The sequence below is a fragment of the Erpetoichthys calabaricus genome, chromosome 3 (genome assembly GCF_900747795.2).
Source record: "Erpetoichthys calabaricus chromosome 3, fErpCal1.3, whole genome shotgun sequence".
Taxonomy (NCBI): domain Eukaryota; kingdom Metazoa; phylum Chordata; class Cladistia; order Polypteriformes; family Polypteridae; genus Erpetoichthys; species Erpetoichthys calabaricus.
Genome location: NC_041396.2, coordinates 21,000,457 through 21,016,819, shown reverse-complemented (window position 1 = coordinate 21,016,819; position 16,363 = coordinate 21,000,457).

Here is a 16,363-nt window from a genome sequence, read left to right as displayed (position 1 = left end):
TCCAAGAAGTGAGTGAACATTCGATTTGGACGAAGTGCTGCCAACGACGGTCGATAGAAACACAAAAAACCAGTCTCGACAACGAAGCAGGTGTCGATGCCAGATCTAAACACAAAGCATGGTGTCGACGCCAGATCTAAACACAAAGAGTGCTATCGACAGTGTTTGTAAACAAAAGTAACAACCAAGGTGTTGTGTATTCAGCCAGTACAAACAGCACATAGTCTCCTTTAGTTCAATCCTCTTTAATCACCACACTCCAACCTCATCCAACGATCCTCCCCCTCACTTCCTCTCCTCCTCCATCACTCCTGCCCTCTACTGAATACAGCAGGAACACCACACAAGGCAGTGAATTTGTGCACAAACAAAGATCAAGATCCAAATGAAGATTATATATAAAGAAGATATATAATCTGATAGTATCCGTATGTATGGTGTTCGTGTCAATACGTCGACTCAATACAAGTTAGAAGCATGAGTAATGACGGCTAGGTATTAACAACGGTCATTGTTTAAATTTTAGCCGATCTCAGATCTAAAATGAGTGACGATCGCAACGCGGCCGCGGAAAAGATGCATAGGAGACAAAGTCACATGATTGACCAGACGTACACAACAAATGGATGAGCAGCTTGCAGCTGCAAATGCTACTAACACTGAAAGAAATCATGCAAATCGGACACAAAGGACAGATGAAGAACTTGTGCTACAGAATGCTACTAACGCTGAAAGAAATCGTGCCAGCCGTTTACAAGCGACTGAAGAAGCTCGAGCAGCCGCAAATGCAGCACGGGTTGAAAGACATTGAGCAGCCCGTGCCTTGTGACGTGAAAATGCTCAGCAGCACGGCATTGCCATGTGCAGTCACACAGATATTATTGAGGACGAAGTTCCGGAGCACCACTCTGGCACATTTGACAACCTGTGCAAACACTGCAACTCATTCAACTTCACCTGTGAGAACAAGCAAGGTAGAGAATACAATTGCTGCCATAAAGGTCGAGTTCGAATTAACCCTTACAGATACCCTGACAGGTTTAAGAACCTGTTGACATATTCAGACCCAGACTCCAAGCACTTCTTGGAAAATATCAGAAAGTACAACAGTGCATTAGCCTGTGCATCCATGGGCGCACAAATATCCCTGCCTCCAGGCCACGGTCCATATTGTTACAGAATACATGGCCAAATATACCATCAATCTGGACCCTTGCACCCCGGAGAAGGTGAAACACCAAAATTTGCTCAAATCAATATATTTGAACAAAATAACTTCAGGGACTTAAAAAAATAAATAATTCTTTGCAGAGAAAGTATTGATTTCACAAACGTAGAATTTGTAGCTTGATTCAATCGGGCTCCCAGTCGCTAGTATTAATATAATTCAATATTGTTCCTCCATCCTTCCATCCATCCATCCATTTTGAACCCACTTATTAAAATCAATTACTGTGGTCTTATCACTGGTGCTTTTGGCACATGATGGAAACCACACTATACCAGGCATCAATCCATCACAGACTCACTTACAAATGGTCAATATACAGTCTTCATTCTTTGTGCTGAGACTATATGATGTAGAGGTGCATCCCTCAGGTGATGGATGGGGGGAAGCTCTCAACATAGGGAGTTGCACTGGATAATGAAGATGAGGTGAACCAACATAGACTAGGAGATGTAAAACTCAAATCACCAATCCATACTGACTAATTGCATTAGCCCTGAATTAGAGCAGTGACCATTCTATGAGAATAGAAAACATTCATTTCAAACCTGGGGAGATGGAGCCCATAAAACCTTGGCTGGCAATTCCTCTAGGAGAAGGAAACTCTCATTTCGAACCTGGTCAGATGGAGCTCACCAGACTTGGTTGCCAGTCCATATTGGTGAAAGAAAACACTGATTTCAAACCCAGGATAGGCTGAAGGTTCCAAAATCAACATCCCAGACCGGTGGGCTATCCAGACACCAATGGCAGAGCAAGTAGAAGAGAAAAAATATCTTTACCAATGGTTGCAAAGGCAGAAGAGAGTACTCTATATGGATATCAAGCCAGCTTCAACAGAAATGAAGGCCTAGTAAGGCAACTGTTCTTAAGAAGAAGGTAAACTCAACAGTTGGAGATGAAAGACAACAGCCAATTTGGAGAAAATTGACTGTCTTCGCTTTTACATTAAAATAGCCATGCAAATCAAATTCAGAAGAAGAAGAACCTGTTTAGCATGCACTGAAAAAGGTCAGGTTTCAGACCACTATGGTGTCTTGGAAAATATTATATGCTATTATATTTGTGTATGCTATGTCAACCATCATGTAGCGTCATGTTCTGTGAAAGGTGTTCCATTGAATAAAGATGGATTGATGAATTGACTGAAGTGCTTGTCAAACTGAGCATTCAGATCAATACACACACAGTTGATGCTTTCTATTGGAAATGACAGCGCATTCAAGACATTACAGCTCCATTCATTAACTCCTGGTCTGCAGCAGAGTTGCACAATCTCATCACTCCTCTCCAAACGGCCTATTTTAGCTAGTAAAATGTTTTGCACTCTTACAATGAAATGATTTCCCATCCAGGGTTGTTTTTTGCCAAATCCAGCCAGGATCGACTCCTGAGTTAGAAATGTTTTCTCTCATCTTCTGTTCACTCAGACACTTTACTCCTCGCTCTTGCGTCCATGGTAACTTTAGAATGCTACAAGCTGATTGGTCAATAAGATTATCAATGACATTGTATCATTTGTATTTAGTTTCCTTTTTACAAGGACCAATCAGCTTCAGAAATGTTTTCGGCCAATTAAGATACAGAGTTACATTATAAAGCTCATTCTGGTTTTTCTTCCTGTGTCAGTGTGAGAGTGACCCGACAAGCGCAACATTACAAAATGCAATGCCAGCATCCACTAATGTACTGTACTATACACATTGAGGCAGCAACTCAGCTATGAAGAAACGTAGTGACAGGTTCTGTGGCCGAGTAAAAGAGGCATCCTGTTCAGTGAGTAGTTCAGTTTGGATAAATATAATATGCTTTTGTAAATGTTGTCCATGGTGATCAGGATCACTTCTGACATGACAACTTGCAATTGTAGGTTCATATGGTTATTACTGTCAGGTCTACAGAATACAGTGAAATTCATACTTGCTTGTGCTAGAGCACATACCACTCCCTAGGACCATTCTTAGTGAGATTAACAACTTTAAGTTAAATAACAGCCTTACCATAAAACCTCTGTTTACCTTATGTGAAAAGTCTCACAACTCAGTTTACAACACTGTATACCATTAAGAGATGTTTAACCTATTGTTCAACCAAATGCTAAAAGAAGAGTTGTGTGTTCATGACAATAGTGTGTGTGTCTATCTATGAATCTATGAACAACTCTTGGGGTCACTTTCATGTGGCCTTATAAATAGCTAAACAGCTCTTCATCCATCTAACCCTCCATTTTCCATTGACAGGGGAGGAATAAGTAGGGAGTAAGTCAAAATAAAGAAGAAAAAAAAACATGTTGTTCCAAAGATCTAGCTAAATGTAAGCGTTCAATTGTCTGTATAATAAATGGACATGCCTACGTATGCATCTTATAACATCCAATAACATTTTCTCCCACTCACATTACCTTCCATGAAGTCAAACCTCTACTCCAATCCATCGGACATCTCCAGAATGGATTATCATATAGTGCTATATAGTTATCTATCTATCTATCTATCTATCTATCTATCTATCTATCTATCTATCTATCTATCTATCTATCTATCTATCTATCTATCTATCTATCTATCTATCTATCTATCTATCTATCTATCTATCTATTGTATACTAGCTGTGCTAAGTAATCACATAATCAACATAGACACTCAGCATTAACATTTGCAGTGCACCATCTGTTGTAAATGCACTGCATTTGTTATTCCAACAGATGGCACATAAAAACATTTCTAGTAATAAAATGCATATATTTCTGTTATGTCTACTTTGGTATGAGATTTGTAAAAGCAATGTTAATGTTTGTGATGCGCCAACTGTTGGAATGACAAAGGCATAGCAACCAGATGGACATACAGATTACACAAGACACTTGTCCTTTTTCTTCAATCTGTAGTAGTCCAGAGTTGGTATTTCATGGCCCAATTTGGTCCTTTAATGAATGGCTTTCTTTCTGCCACTTGCCCTGTCAAACCTGCAGTACAAAGTCTCCTTTTCACAGTAGAAGCTGACACTTACCTTTTTCAACCTTCACTATTAATCTGTGCTTGAAGCTGTTGTACTATGATGTGCCTATCGCTCAAGTTGGAGACCGTCAGAAACTTGTTTTCTGCTTGGGTTCTGACTTTGAGTCTTTTAGATCTCTTTCTATCAGAGTTTCTTCCAGTTTCTAATTGCCTTTGGATTGTGTAGGACACCACTGGACTCACTGACACTTTGATTTTTTTTTTGCAATTTCTCTAAATGAATGGCCTACACTTCTAATTTGTTTCAATTTGCAAGGCTTAATTTACTTTAATTGCTACAGAACATCTGTAGGTTTTAATTTCTATCTATCTATCTATCTATCTATCTATCTATCTATCTATCTATCTATCTATCTATCTATCTATCTATCTATCTATCTATCTATCTATCTATCTTCTATCTATCTATCTATCTATCTATCTATCTATCTATCGTGGAGCATGGCCCGGACACAGACAGGCGGACACCGATGGTTCACCCAACACATGTTTATTGTACATTATATATTTACAAATAAGTGCACACTTCCTTCTCTATGCCTTCCTTAGGTCCGCCTCCACTCCTCTCCTCCTGAGCTCCATCTCCCTTCCTCCCGACTCCAGCCATCGAATGGAGAGAGGTGGACCCTTTTAAGCTCACCCGGACATGCTCCAGGTGCCTCCCGATTAGCTTCCGCCAGCCCTTCCTGGTGTGGCGGAAGTACCGGCTGCACACCCGGAAGCACTCCGGGTGTCCCTGGTCTTCTTCCATCCAGCACTTCCGGGTGTGGCGGAAGTGCTGAGGGCTCCACAGGCATTGGGGCGCCCCCTGGCGGTGACCACGGGCCCCTATGGGGTTGAGCATCTAAGCTCTGTTCCCGTGGTCAGGGCGGTCCCCCGGCATAAGCCCTCCTCTGGTCCTTCTGGTTGTCCCGGCTGGGTACCACCCCCAGCCACTTGCCACACTATCTATCTATCTATCTATCTATCTATCTATCTATCTATCTATCTATCTATCTATCTATCTATCTATCTATCTATCTATCTACGGAGGCATCATTAAACAATAACCAACATATTGTACATTACAACAGTTATTTTTTAAAAGACTAGTATCAGCTTGCAGAGTTTTATAAAGTTGTCCAATTAGCTGCTGTGTGCACCCTTTCAAATTCTCATACCTACAGTATGAAAAGATGACCCCTCCCCAGGTGGTATAATCCTGCTTGACAGGCAGGTATCCATTCTAGGGGAAAAGGAGGTGACCGCTCCCAAATGGTACAACCCCACATGTGTGAAACTGACATTACCCATCCATCCATCTTTTTAACTCAGTCACTGCATTTAACCATTTTACAATGGACACCAAAGATACAAGAAAGGGCAAAAGTGGTGCTAAAGAAGGATTAAGTAAAAGAACGCGGAGCTGGAGGAGGATGCAAAGTAATGTATGAAAATATCAGCTTTATTTCAAACAGGTGAGAAAAGCTGTCATCCGTTAATGTTACAACGCTGCACAAGTTCATAATTATACAGTAGCACCAGCTGACAGCACAGTAGTTAGTGTAGAAGTAAATGTGATTGGCCCTACAGTCTGTTATATTGCCTAAAACACACTAAGCTTCTAGTGTTATTAACATGTCATGACTAGCTGACATTGATGTGTGACACCGCTGTTAACTGGGGTTCTTTCATCGGATTGGCTGGCCCAGCTCTGACTCAACTGTGGAATGGCCAATAGGGGGAGGCAGCTTGATGGCTGAGGTCTCCAGGACTCTGAACAAATCCAAATTGTATTATGTGATATCATCTACTGTTGAATTCTGCTCTATACTTGTAATATTTTTCATTGTACCATTATACTGTATTGAGGATTACTTGTGTTCTGTTCTGTGTATTGTATTATATTGACTTGTCTTTTTGACACCCACTGCACGCCCAGCCTACCTGGTAAAGGGGTCTCTCTTGGAATTGCCTTTCCCAAGGGTTCTTCCATTTTTTCCCCCTCAAGGGTTTTTTTGGGAGTTTTTCCTTGTCTTCTTAGAGAATCAAGGCTGGGGGGCTGTCAAAAGGCAGGGCCTGTTAAAGCCCATTGTGGCACTTAATGTATGAGTTTGGGCTATACAAAAATAAATTGTAAATTGTAAATAAAAAGTAAAAAAAATAAGTAGGGAATAACTGAAATAAATAAACAAAATCTCTCTTGCTCCAAAGACCTTGCTAAATGCAGGTGTTCAATTGTCTGTGTAATAAATGGACCTGCCAACTTTTGCATTTTATAACACCAAATAGCATTTTCCCCCACTCACATCACCTACCTTGAAACTAGACCTGTGCACCAATCCATTGGATATCTCCAGATATGATTAGCCTGCAAAAGAAATCATTTTGGGGTTAGGAATCATGTACACTTTCCTTCTGGTGGCAGAGAAACCACTGTGCTGAAAGGTTCAGGCATCCATATCTGTCCTTGAACACACCACCTAATCTGTTTATGCACAGTTTTGTTTTTCAAGCTACAGACTTGAAATTAAACACATGTGTACTTATCACCATACAGTCTTCTTCCTCTTCATCTTTTCCCACTTCTATGTGGGGTCGATGTGCATGATCATCCTTTACCAAACAACTCAGTCCTGCGGCTCCTTGCCAGTCAAGTCCTTTTCCATCAGATCTTCTCATCATACAGTAAGTCAATTTTATGACATACCGCTTCGAGTCTTGTCTCCTCTTACGAGGGGCAGGATTGACTTGTGTGTTTGAACAAGCGGCCAAAAATGCTACACCATCATTTATTGACAAACAGCACCACGTAGGCTGTGATTATGGTGTGTTGATTAATGTGCTTTCTTTTCAAGCAAGAAATCTAGGTATGATTCCTGCCCATTACGTTCCACTTTTTATTTAATCAAGTGTTTAACTAACTTTTGTCTCCAGAGTTATTTATTGCAATTTGGAGTTCTTTGAAATAAAAGGAAAAACCAAGAGTATTGCATACGAAGAAGCTTTCCAATACTAACGATATAAATATAATATAAATAAACATACTAAATGCAGCAAGTCTGAAGGTAATATGCAATTACTTTTTTACATTTGTACCTTTTCCCAATCTTACCTTGGGCAACAATGGCTAACTGGACAAGTTTTATCCATCCATCCGTCCATCCATTATCCAACCTGCTATATCCTAACTACAGGGTCAGGGGGTCTGCTGGAGCCAATCCCAGCCAACACAGGGTGCAAGGCAGGAAACAAACCCCGGGCAGGGCACCAGCCCACCGCAGGGCATGCACACACACACACATCAAGCACACACTAGGGACAATTTAGAATCGCCAATTCACCTAACCTCAGTCTTTGGACTGTGGGAGGAAACCAGAGTACCCGGAGGAAACCCATGCAGACACAGGGAGAACATGCAAACTTCATGCAGGGAAGACCTGGGAAGTGAACCCGGGTCTCTTAGAGGCAGCAGTGTTATAATACGTTTTCTTATTAAGTTTAATTTCACTGTTCTCTGTGCCCACTGTTATGGACTCATTCATACAGGCAGACCAAGTGTGATACACAGGGGCTCAGCATCAGCATTTAGAATTGCAGAGCCAAGCACAGGACTAGAAAGCCAAAGACAACTAGAGAATTGAATAGTCAGCCTAAAGACAGACTAATATATTTCTGTCTTCTGTCAGCACACCATCCTCTTTCCTTGTTGGGAGAATGAGAACTGTATGTAGGCATTGTACTATTCCTGTATTTTTGAAGGTGGGGTTTGAGTCCTTTCCTGTCCTTGTTTGGAGTCAGAGAAGGAGCCTGCACATGGAGCAACCAGAATATAAGGATGGACCTATGGCCAACACACTTTGAAGCTGCCGGGCGGAAGATTATGTCTTCCGTCCGGTGAAAATCCTTTCAGCGTGGCGACGAAAGATGGCAGACTGCGTAGGTCAAGACCCCCACATTGCTTGATAGAGTCTGTTATAAACTTCCCGTCTGTAATGCCGCGTGAACCCGTTAGTAAAGTGAGCTAAATTATCCTTTATACTTCTCGTGTAATCTTGAAACCGTCATATTGCATGCTTGGGGGAATAATACCTTTTTTATTTATAATTATTTAAATTCAGGTTAATTAAAACGGCGCAATTGAAAAGAACACATTTCCAGAGAGCTAATGCCTCTTAAGGAAACAAAAAGCGCTTCCCACTGGACAGGTTTTATATAAAGCAAATTCATTGGTTCTCCTTTATTCTGAAGGAATGCAAGTCCTTCTTCAACAACACTTCTTTTAGTAATGGATATTTCTTTTTGTGACATATGCATTTCGATTATGTCTCATTTTCTGGACCATCTCTTTCAAAATACTTCTCCCTGGTGGAGTCAACATAGCCTGCCGCCCCATTCTGAGATTTTATACAAGATGAATCACAATAACAAGGCAGAAAACTACCCTGACCATACATCACAGTCAAGACTTTGCCACACATCCACTTTACAAGGTCAGTCAGTCACCATCCAACCCGCTATATCCTAACACAGGGTCACGGGGGGTCTGCTGGGACCAATCCCAGCCAGCACAGGACACAAGGCAGGAACAAATCCCGGGCAGGGCGCCAGCCCACCACAGGACCACTTTACAAGGTAGTTTGTCACTTTTATTGAGTACAGTGAACTCCTTCCTCACATGTGCCAAATAACATGCAACCTCTTTCCACTCCCTGAAACCATGATTAATATGGCTATGTGACAGCCAGGGCTGGTTTCACACTCTTTGGTAGCTTCAAGGAGCCTCTTGAACTCGGATTCATCATAAACTGAGATGAGCCGAGCATAGGAGGACACACACCATCAGCTAGGGATTTGTTGCAACATGGTAGTGTTCTTTTACTCTAAAACCAAAAAGCAAACAGTGTTCAAAGTGCAGAGCACAAAAAGATCTTCCAATAAATAATCCATAAAATCAGTGAATAGCTTGTGAGTTAAAAATTCAATAGCCAAAGATAAAACCAGGATAAAACACAGTCATTGGATCCTTGATATCTTAATATTTCTCCCTTCACCTGAGCTCAGATCACCTTCCTCTTTCCTGTCTCCCCAGTTCACCACATGACTTGCTCAGCTGGCAGAGGCACCAGCAGCTGTGGGCCTCCCTTCTGACTGCCTCTGTCAGCATCTGCCACAACGCTCATAGTTGGCTGTCCTCCCATCTTTTTTCTCACTCTCCTGTTGTTCTTCGGATCTCTAAGGAGGACTCGACCACCCTCAGGCACCTGATGCTGCGCTCATGGTCTTCTGTCTTGTCTCTCTTTTCATTCTGATCTGATCCCCTTTCTATTGTGCAGGCTCCTTTCCAATTGGGTGCAGATGCTGTCCTTGATCTACTCCGTGATGTGAATGAGGCACCTGACCGATCCGCACGCATTTGCATGTGAATCAATCAACCCTGGAGTTACGTGTGCACATTCATGAATTTCACCTGAAAACCTCACCTGAATTTCAGAACATAGTTTACAACACTATCTATTATTAAAAGACATTTTATTGAAATGCTAATGGCACTAAGAGTTATCAATCAAAAAGAGTTTACCAATTTACAGTGTTGTGTTCCACAGGCTTGTAAAAATGTTACCTGACCTGACAAATCTTTATTCTTCATCAACCTCTGTATATTATATTACGTCAGAATTTATAGCATAGAGCATAAATTGGTGGCTCCATCCTGCCTTGTGTCAAGAGTGCATGCTGGCGGTGATAGTTTAATGGTGTCAGGAGATTGTTATATCGGGACACATTAAGCTGAGTGTCATTTCAATGCCACAGAACTTCCAAATCATTACTGTTGATCATGTTCATTCCCTTATGGCCACAATCTATCCTTTATTTTTCAAATCATAATACTAGGGAGCAGGTTGAGGAGACCCTGAAGATGTGGAGATTTGCTCTAGAGAGGAGATGAATGAAGGTCAGTAGGACCACTAAGACAATACATGTGTGTGAATGAGAGGGAGGTCAGTGGAATGGTGAGGATGCAGGGAGTAGAGGAATTTAAATACTTGGGATCAACAGTACAGAGTAATGGGGATTGTGGAAGCGAGCTGAAAAAGAGAGTGTGGGAAGGATGGAGTGGGTGGAGAAGAGTGTCAGGAGTGATTTGTGACAGACGGGTATCAGCAAGAGTGAAAGGGAAGATCTACAGGACAATAGTGAGACCAGCTATGTTATATGGGTTAGAGATGGTGACACTGACCAAAAAGCAGGAGACAGAGCTGGAGATGGCAGAGTTAAAGATGCTAAGATTTGCATTGGGTGTGACGAGGATGGACAGGATTAGAAATGAGGACATTAGAGGGTCAGCTCAAGTTGGACGGTTGGTAGACAAAGTCAGAGAGGCGAGATTGCGTTGGTTTGGACATGTGCAGAGGAGACATGCTGGGTATATTGGGAGAAGGATGCTAAGGATAGAGCTGCCAGGGAAGAGGAAAAGAGGAAGGCCTCCGAGGAGGTTTATGGATGTGGTGAGAGAGGACATGCAGGTGATGGGTGTAACAGAACAAGATGCACAGGACAGAAAGATATGGAAGAAGATGATCCGCTGTGGCAACCCCTAATGGGAGCAGCCGAAACAAGAAGAAGAAGAAAGTAGTGGAAAAAGTGTGTTGATGAGAAGTTAAATTTGAAGCTCAATTGCTCATAGGATGCAAAAACATTATCTATGTACAAGTCTCTAAATGTTTTAACTACAGACATTTTCCAAGCATTAAATACTGTTTATATAAATACTGGAGGGTTTCCAAGTAGTTTGAAAGAGTTCTAATGCAGTAACCAGAGAGGCATTCTAGCTATAGTACGGCTCGTTATACAAGAAAGCTTGACGGTCCAAACGTCTTCATTTGAAAGATTTTAATGAAGTTTAAAGCAAACAGTTCCACCAATAAATCAGGAAAAAGTTTCATAATACACGTAAAAAAAATAAAAGGTAAAGTACCACTTCCGGTTAGCAGAAATGGCCCAAAAGTTGATAGAAATCTACGTTTTGTACCTAATACTCATAGGTTGCCCTAAGTGAAAGTGTACTCAAGTTATCATGTTTGCATATACACACACACACACACACACACACACACACACACACGCACACACACACACACACACACACACAGAGACAGACACACAGATATAATTCCAAAAATTGTATTTTCGGACTCGGGGAGATCCAAAACGTTGAGATTCATCAAAATCTTGAAATGGAATTTTTGGAGGATTCCAATACTTTCCCTACACTTCATATACGAGAAAGTCAGGGAGATCTAAAACATTGAGATTCATCAAAATTTTTGGACGATTACAATACTTTCCCTATACTTTGTATACGAGAAAGTAAAAAAAGGGTAAAAGGGAAACTTGTTGTCTATGATAATTATCTAGATTACATTTTTTAATTTTTTATATTTTCTACCTGTTATCTCTTTCACTGCATATACATACATACAGTCTGAAAGCTATATGCCATTAATGCTTCTCTCTAGAGGTCTAACTTCAATCTAGGGGCTATTCTATTGTTACACAGAGCTAGCATTAAGAACATTCCATTTTCTTTAACTTATAGGTTTTGTTTGTTTTTTTTTTTAATTTCGCCTTATCCATTTTCTTGTTTTCAGAATTTTTTAGTTTTTTATATACCCCATGGGTTTAGAGTGCAGGGTCTGCCATTTTACAGCTCTCCTGGAGCAATTGCAATTTAAGGGCCTTGCTCAAGGGCCCAGCAGAGTAGGATCTTTTTTGACATTAATGGAGAATCGAACCGGCAGCCTTCTGGATACTGGTGTAGATCCTTAGCCTCAGAGGGTTGAACTGAATCTTCTATTATCTATGTTAAAGCTACATTATGTTAAAGTTCTAACTAAACAAACAAAGGTAAATTTACCATTAATATTAACTTAAAGCATTTGGCTCTTATATAACATTACTAGGGGGCTCCGCCCCCTGCTCGCTTCGCTCGCCAACCCCTGGCGTTGGGACATGACAAAGAGTGAGATGTATGAATTAGATATAGAATAGTGTGCAGCTTTGGATGATGCGCATAGAAATAACAAATAGAGTGTTTGGCATATATTAATGTTTTATTGGAATATTTCTCTGTATACAACATTAGTAGTAAAGATGGTGTCTTGTCCTTGAATGAGTCTTCCTTGGCATGGATCATTTATAATTTTAACTTTAACGTCAGATGAACGGCAAACACGTGAGAAGGCAACATAAAGTTGTCCATGTCCAAAAACGGGTTCAGAGAGGTAGATGCCAACCTTGTCCATGGTCTGTCCTTGTGATTTGTTGATGGTCATGGCAAATGCAGGTTTAATGGGGAACTGTCGCCGTTTCAATGTAAAAGGTAATTCTAGGTCAGAACTTGTAAGGTCAATTCTAGGAATGAGAACAGTATTGTTAACATGTGATCCTCTAAGAACTGTTGCTTGAATAACATTGTGTGTCATGGTGTTGACGACTAACCGTGTGCCATTGCATAAACCCTGTTTTGTGTTAAGGTTTCTTAATAGCATGATTATTGTTCCGTTTTTAAGGGCAAGGTTGTGTTGTGGTAATCCGGCAGGGTTAATAGTGTTCAAATATTCTAAGGGGAAATTTATATGTTCATTGTCGTCATCAGAGTCAACTTTGTCAGAGCTTAGAAAGATCTGTGTCTCTCCAGGAAGTAATGAAATGACCTGGTTATTAATGTGATTAACATTAATATTTTTTGGACATAATATAGTGCGTTGTGTTAACAGGGGTATTTGGTCTAATGTGATTGCTGTTCCAAATATCTCTTTTACTAAGTCGTCTGAGATAAAGGATTGTGGAATCGAAATAATATCTGGGTGAAGTCCATCTGTATTTGTGAGTGTACCATTTCCCAGTTGTATTAGCCAACTGTTATATTCTGGATCTGGACATCGCATGTTTTGTACCAACTGTATTGTTTTAAAGCAATGCCAATTGTCTGCGTATTTTAAGGTGGACTGAACAATAGCTGAGCGCATGGCATGTGGAACAATAGCCAAGCATTGTCTAAAATCTCCTCCTAATAAAAGAACTTTTCCTCCAAAGGGAATATTATTATTCATCAACGTTTGTAGAAGTTTATCAGAGACATTTTCTCTCCCGGTGTTTCAGAAGCGCGTTTTATGCGCCGTCGTCTATTTTCTTGTTTCTTTCGTGTACGTGTGTTTGTTCCCGTTATCCTTTCCGAATCGTTTTGTACCCGTGAGCGTGTATTCATGACTTGTTTCTTTCTCAGCATGCGAAATATGGATAAGTAATAAGGAGGATCGCACTCACTGTTAATATGTATCCTTTTCTGCAGTTGAACGGTTAATAGTGCTTTATTGAAAGGACATCCACCTATGCTGACACCTATGCTGCCTAGTGTGAAGGTGTCGACGTTCACTTTCGAATATGTGGCTTTGGGTGTCACTTCTTATGGATGTGTGGGGGGGATCGTTGTTGCGCGAGCGTTTTCTTTCTTTTGTGTTCCTGTGTCTTGTTTGAATCCCCCTCTTTGTGTGTGTCCTGTCCCTTGCTTGTAGGGTCTGTGGGGTGGTTTTGTGTTCTTTTTTTTTGTCTTCCATGGGCTTGTTGAATCCCCCTCTTGGTGTGTGTCCCGTCCCATCCCGTGCCTGTAGGGTGGGGGGGGTGTGGTCGTGCCTTGCTGTTGTGCGCTCGTCTGTTCTTTTTTTTTGGTGTGTTTAGTTTCGTGTGCAATGTGTTTCGTGCTTTGCCCGCGTTTGACTACTTTTTTATGTGCCTTTTCCTTATTTCGGTGCTTGTTGCGCCTCATTTCTGTGACTCCTTTCTGTATGTGCTCCTGTTTTCTGTGCTCTTGTCCGCCTCTCGCGGCCCCTCAGCCGCCTTTGTCGCCCTCTTTTGTCTGCCTTTCTCCGACTCTCGCGGACTCTTTTTGCGCCTGCGCCTCTCGCGGACCCTCATCCGCCTCTCTCGCCCTCTTTTGTCCGCCTTTCTCGGCTCCTCAGCCGACTCTCGCGGACTCTTTGTTGCGCCGGCGCAGTACGTCTTTTTGCAGCTACGGCCCATGGCCGGATGTGCCTGCGTCCATCATCCGGTTTAGCATTCTCGGTTAGTAATATGGATAATATCATTTTTGATGAGAGTATTCCATTATGGATGGATGGATGGATAGATAGATAGATAGATAGATAGATAGATAGATAGATAGATAGATAGATAGATAGATAGATAGATAGATAGATAGATAGATAGATAGATAGATAGATAGATAGATAGATACTTTATTAATCCCAAGGGGAAATTCACATACTCCAGCAGCAAAAAATATTAAATTAAAGAGTAATAAAAAATGCAGGTAAAAAACAGACAATAACTTGAATAATGTTCAACGTTTACCCCCTCTGGTGGAATTGAAGAGTCGCATAGTTTGGGGGAGGAATGATCTTCTCAGTCTGTCAGTGGAGCAGGACAGTGACAGCAGTCTGTCGCTGAAACTGCTCCTCTGTCTGGAGATGACACTGTTTAATGGATGTAGTGGATTCTCCATAATTGATAGGAGCCTGCTGAGTGCCCGTTGCTCTGCTACGGATGTCAAACCGTCCAGCTCTATGCCAACAATAGAGCCTGCCTTCCTCACCAGTTTGTCCAGGCGTGAGGCATCCTTCTTCTTAATGCTGCCTCCCCAGCACACCACTGCGTAGAAGAGGGCACTCGCCACAACCATCTGATAGAACATCTGCAGCATCTTACTGCAGATGTTGAAGGATGCCAGCCTTCTAAGGAAGTACAGGCGGCTCTGTCCTTTCTTGCACAGAGAATCAGTATTGGCAGTCCAGTCCAATTTATCGTCCAACTGCACTCCCAGGTATTTATAGGTCTGCACCCTCTGCACACAGTCACCTCTGATGATCACGGGGTCCATGAGGGGCCTGGGTCTCCTAAAATCCACCACCAGTTCCTTGGTTTTGCTGGTGTTCAGTTGTAGGTGGTTTAAGTCGCACCATTTAACAAAGTCCTTAATGAGGTTTCTATACTCCTCCTCCTGCCCACTCCTGATGCAGCCCACGATAGCAATTGATTATGAGGGATGCCTGCGTAGCATTTCAGTCCTCATTATTTCAGATAAGGATTCACTCACTTACTCACTAAGCAGGACAGACGGGTGTCCACTAGATGCTGGAGGCTGATACTCCTTACCTGTGGCCCACCAAGTGTTGCTCCTCCTTCTTCTGCTCCATTCAAGGCATCCCTTCTCAGCTAATAACTCAGTGGGAAAAGAAGTGGAGATCTTCCCTCACAGATGCCCTGTGTTTAAAGTACGTTAATACTTTAGTCACCCAAGATGAGAAGACAAAACATAATGAAGCAAAGCAAAATTTATGAAGATCTGTGAATAACAGGGAAAAGGATGAATAATACAGAAATATAAATAAAATGTATTAAATGAGTTTCAAAATCTGGATGTAAAACCCCTGTTGCTATCCAAAGCATTCACACCAGGAAGAAATTAAAAGGAAGACACTTTCAATGAGGATATGAAAGATGAAGAACTGCATTGTTATGATTCTCTGTGTTTTAAAAATTCCTGAGCACTTGTGTCAATTTCTTGTTGTTCATAACTGTTCCCCTTTTGGGTTTTCTAAAGTGCTGCATCCAATTTTGTGCTCATTTTTTATTACTAATGTTACTTTCATTTATAAATTAAATAATCATGGAATTTCTGAATCCATTCTGTTTTTTAATAAATGGCACCATGAGGAGCTGCCGGTGAGGTGTCAGTTGTTGGACGCGGTGTTGGATCCCAGTGCATTGACACCGTGCTGCAAAAATGGCGCCATCCATCATCCATCTATCCATTATCCAACCCGCTACATCCTAACTACAGGGTGCCATCCATCATTTGAGACATAAAATTGAGGTCCTGACTCTCTGTGGTCATTAAAAGATCTGTAGGCATCCTTCGTAAGCAGTAGGGTGTTACCCGATGTCCTGGATAAATTGCCCACCACGGCCTAATCATCCTGGCCACCTTATCATCTCCTATCTGTAGTTGTCTGTCTCATGCCTTCACCACCTAAAAGCTAATGTGTGGTGAGTGTACTAGTGCAAAATGGCTGCTGTC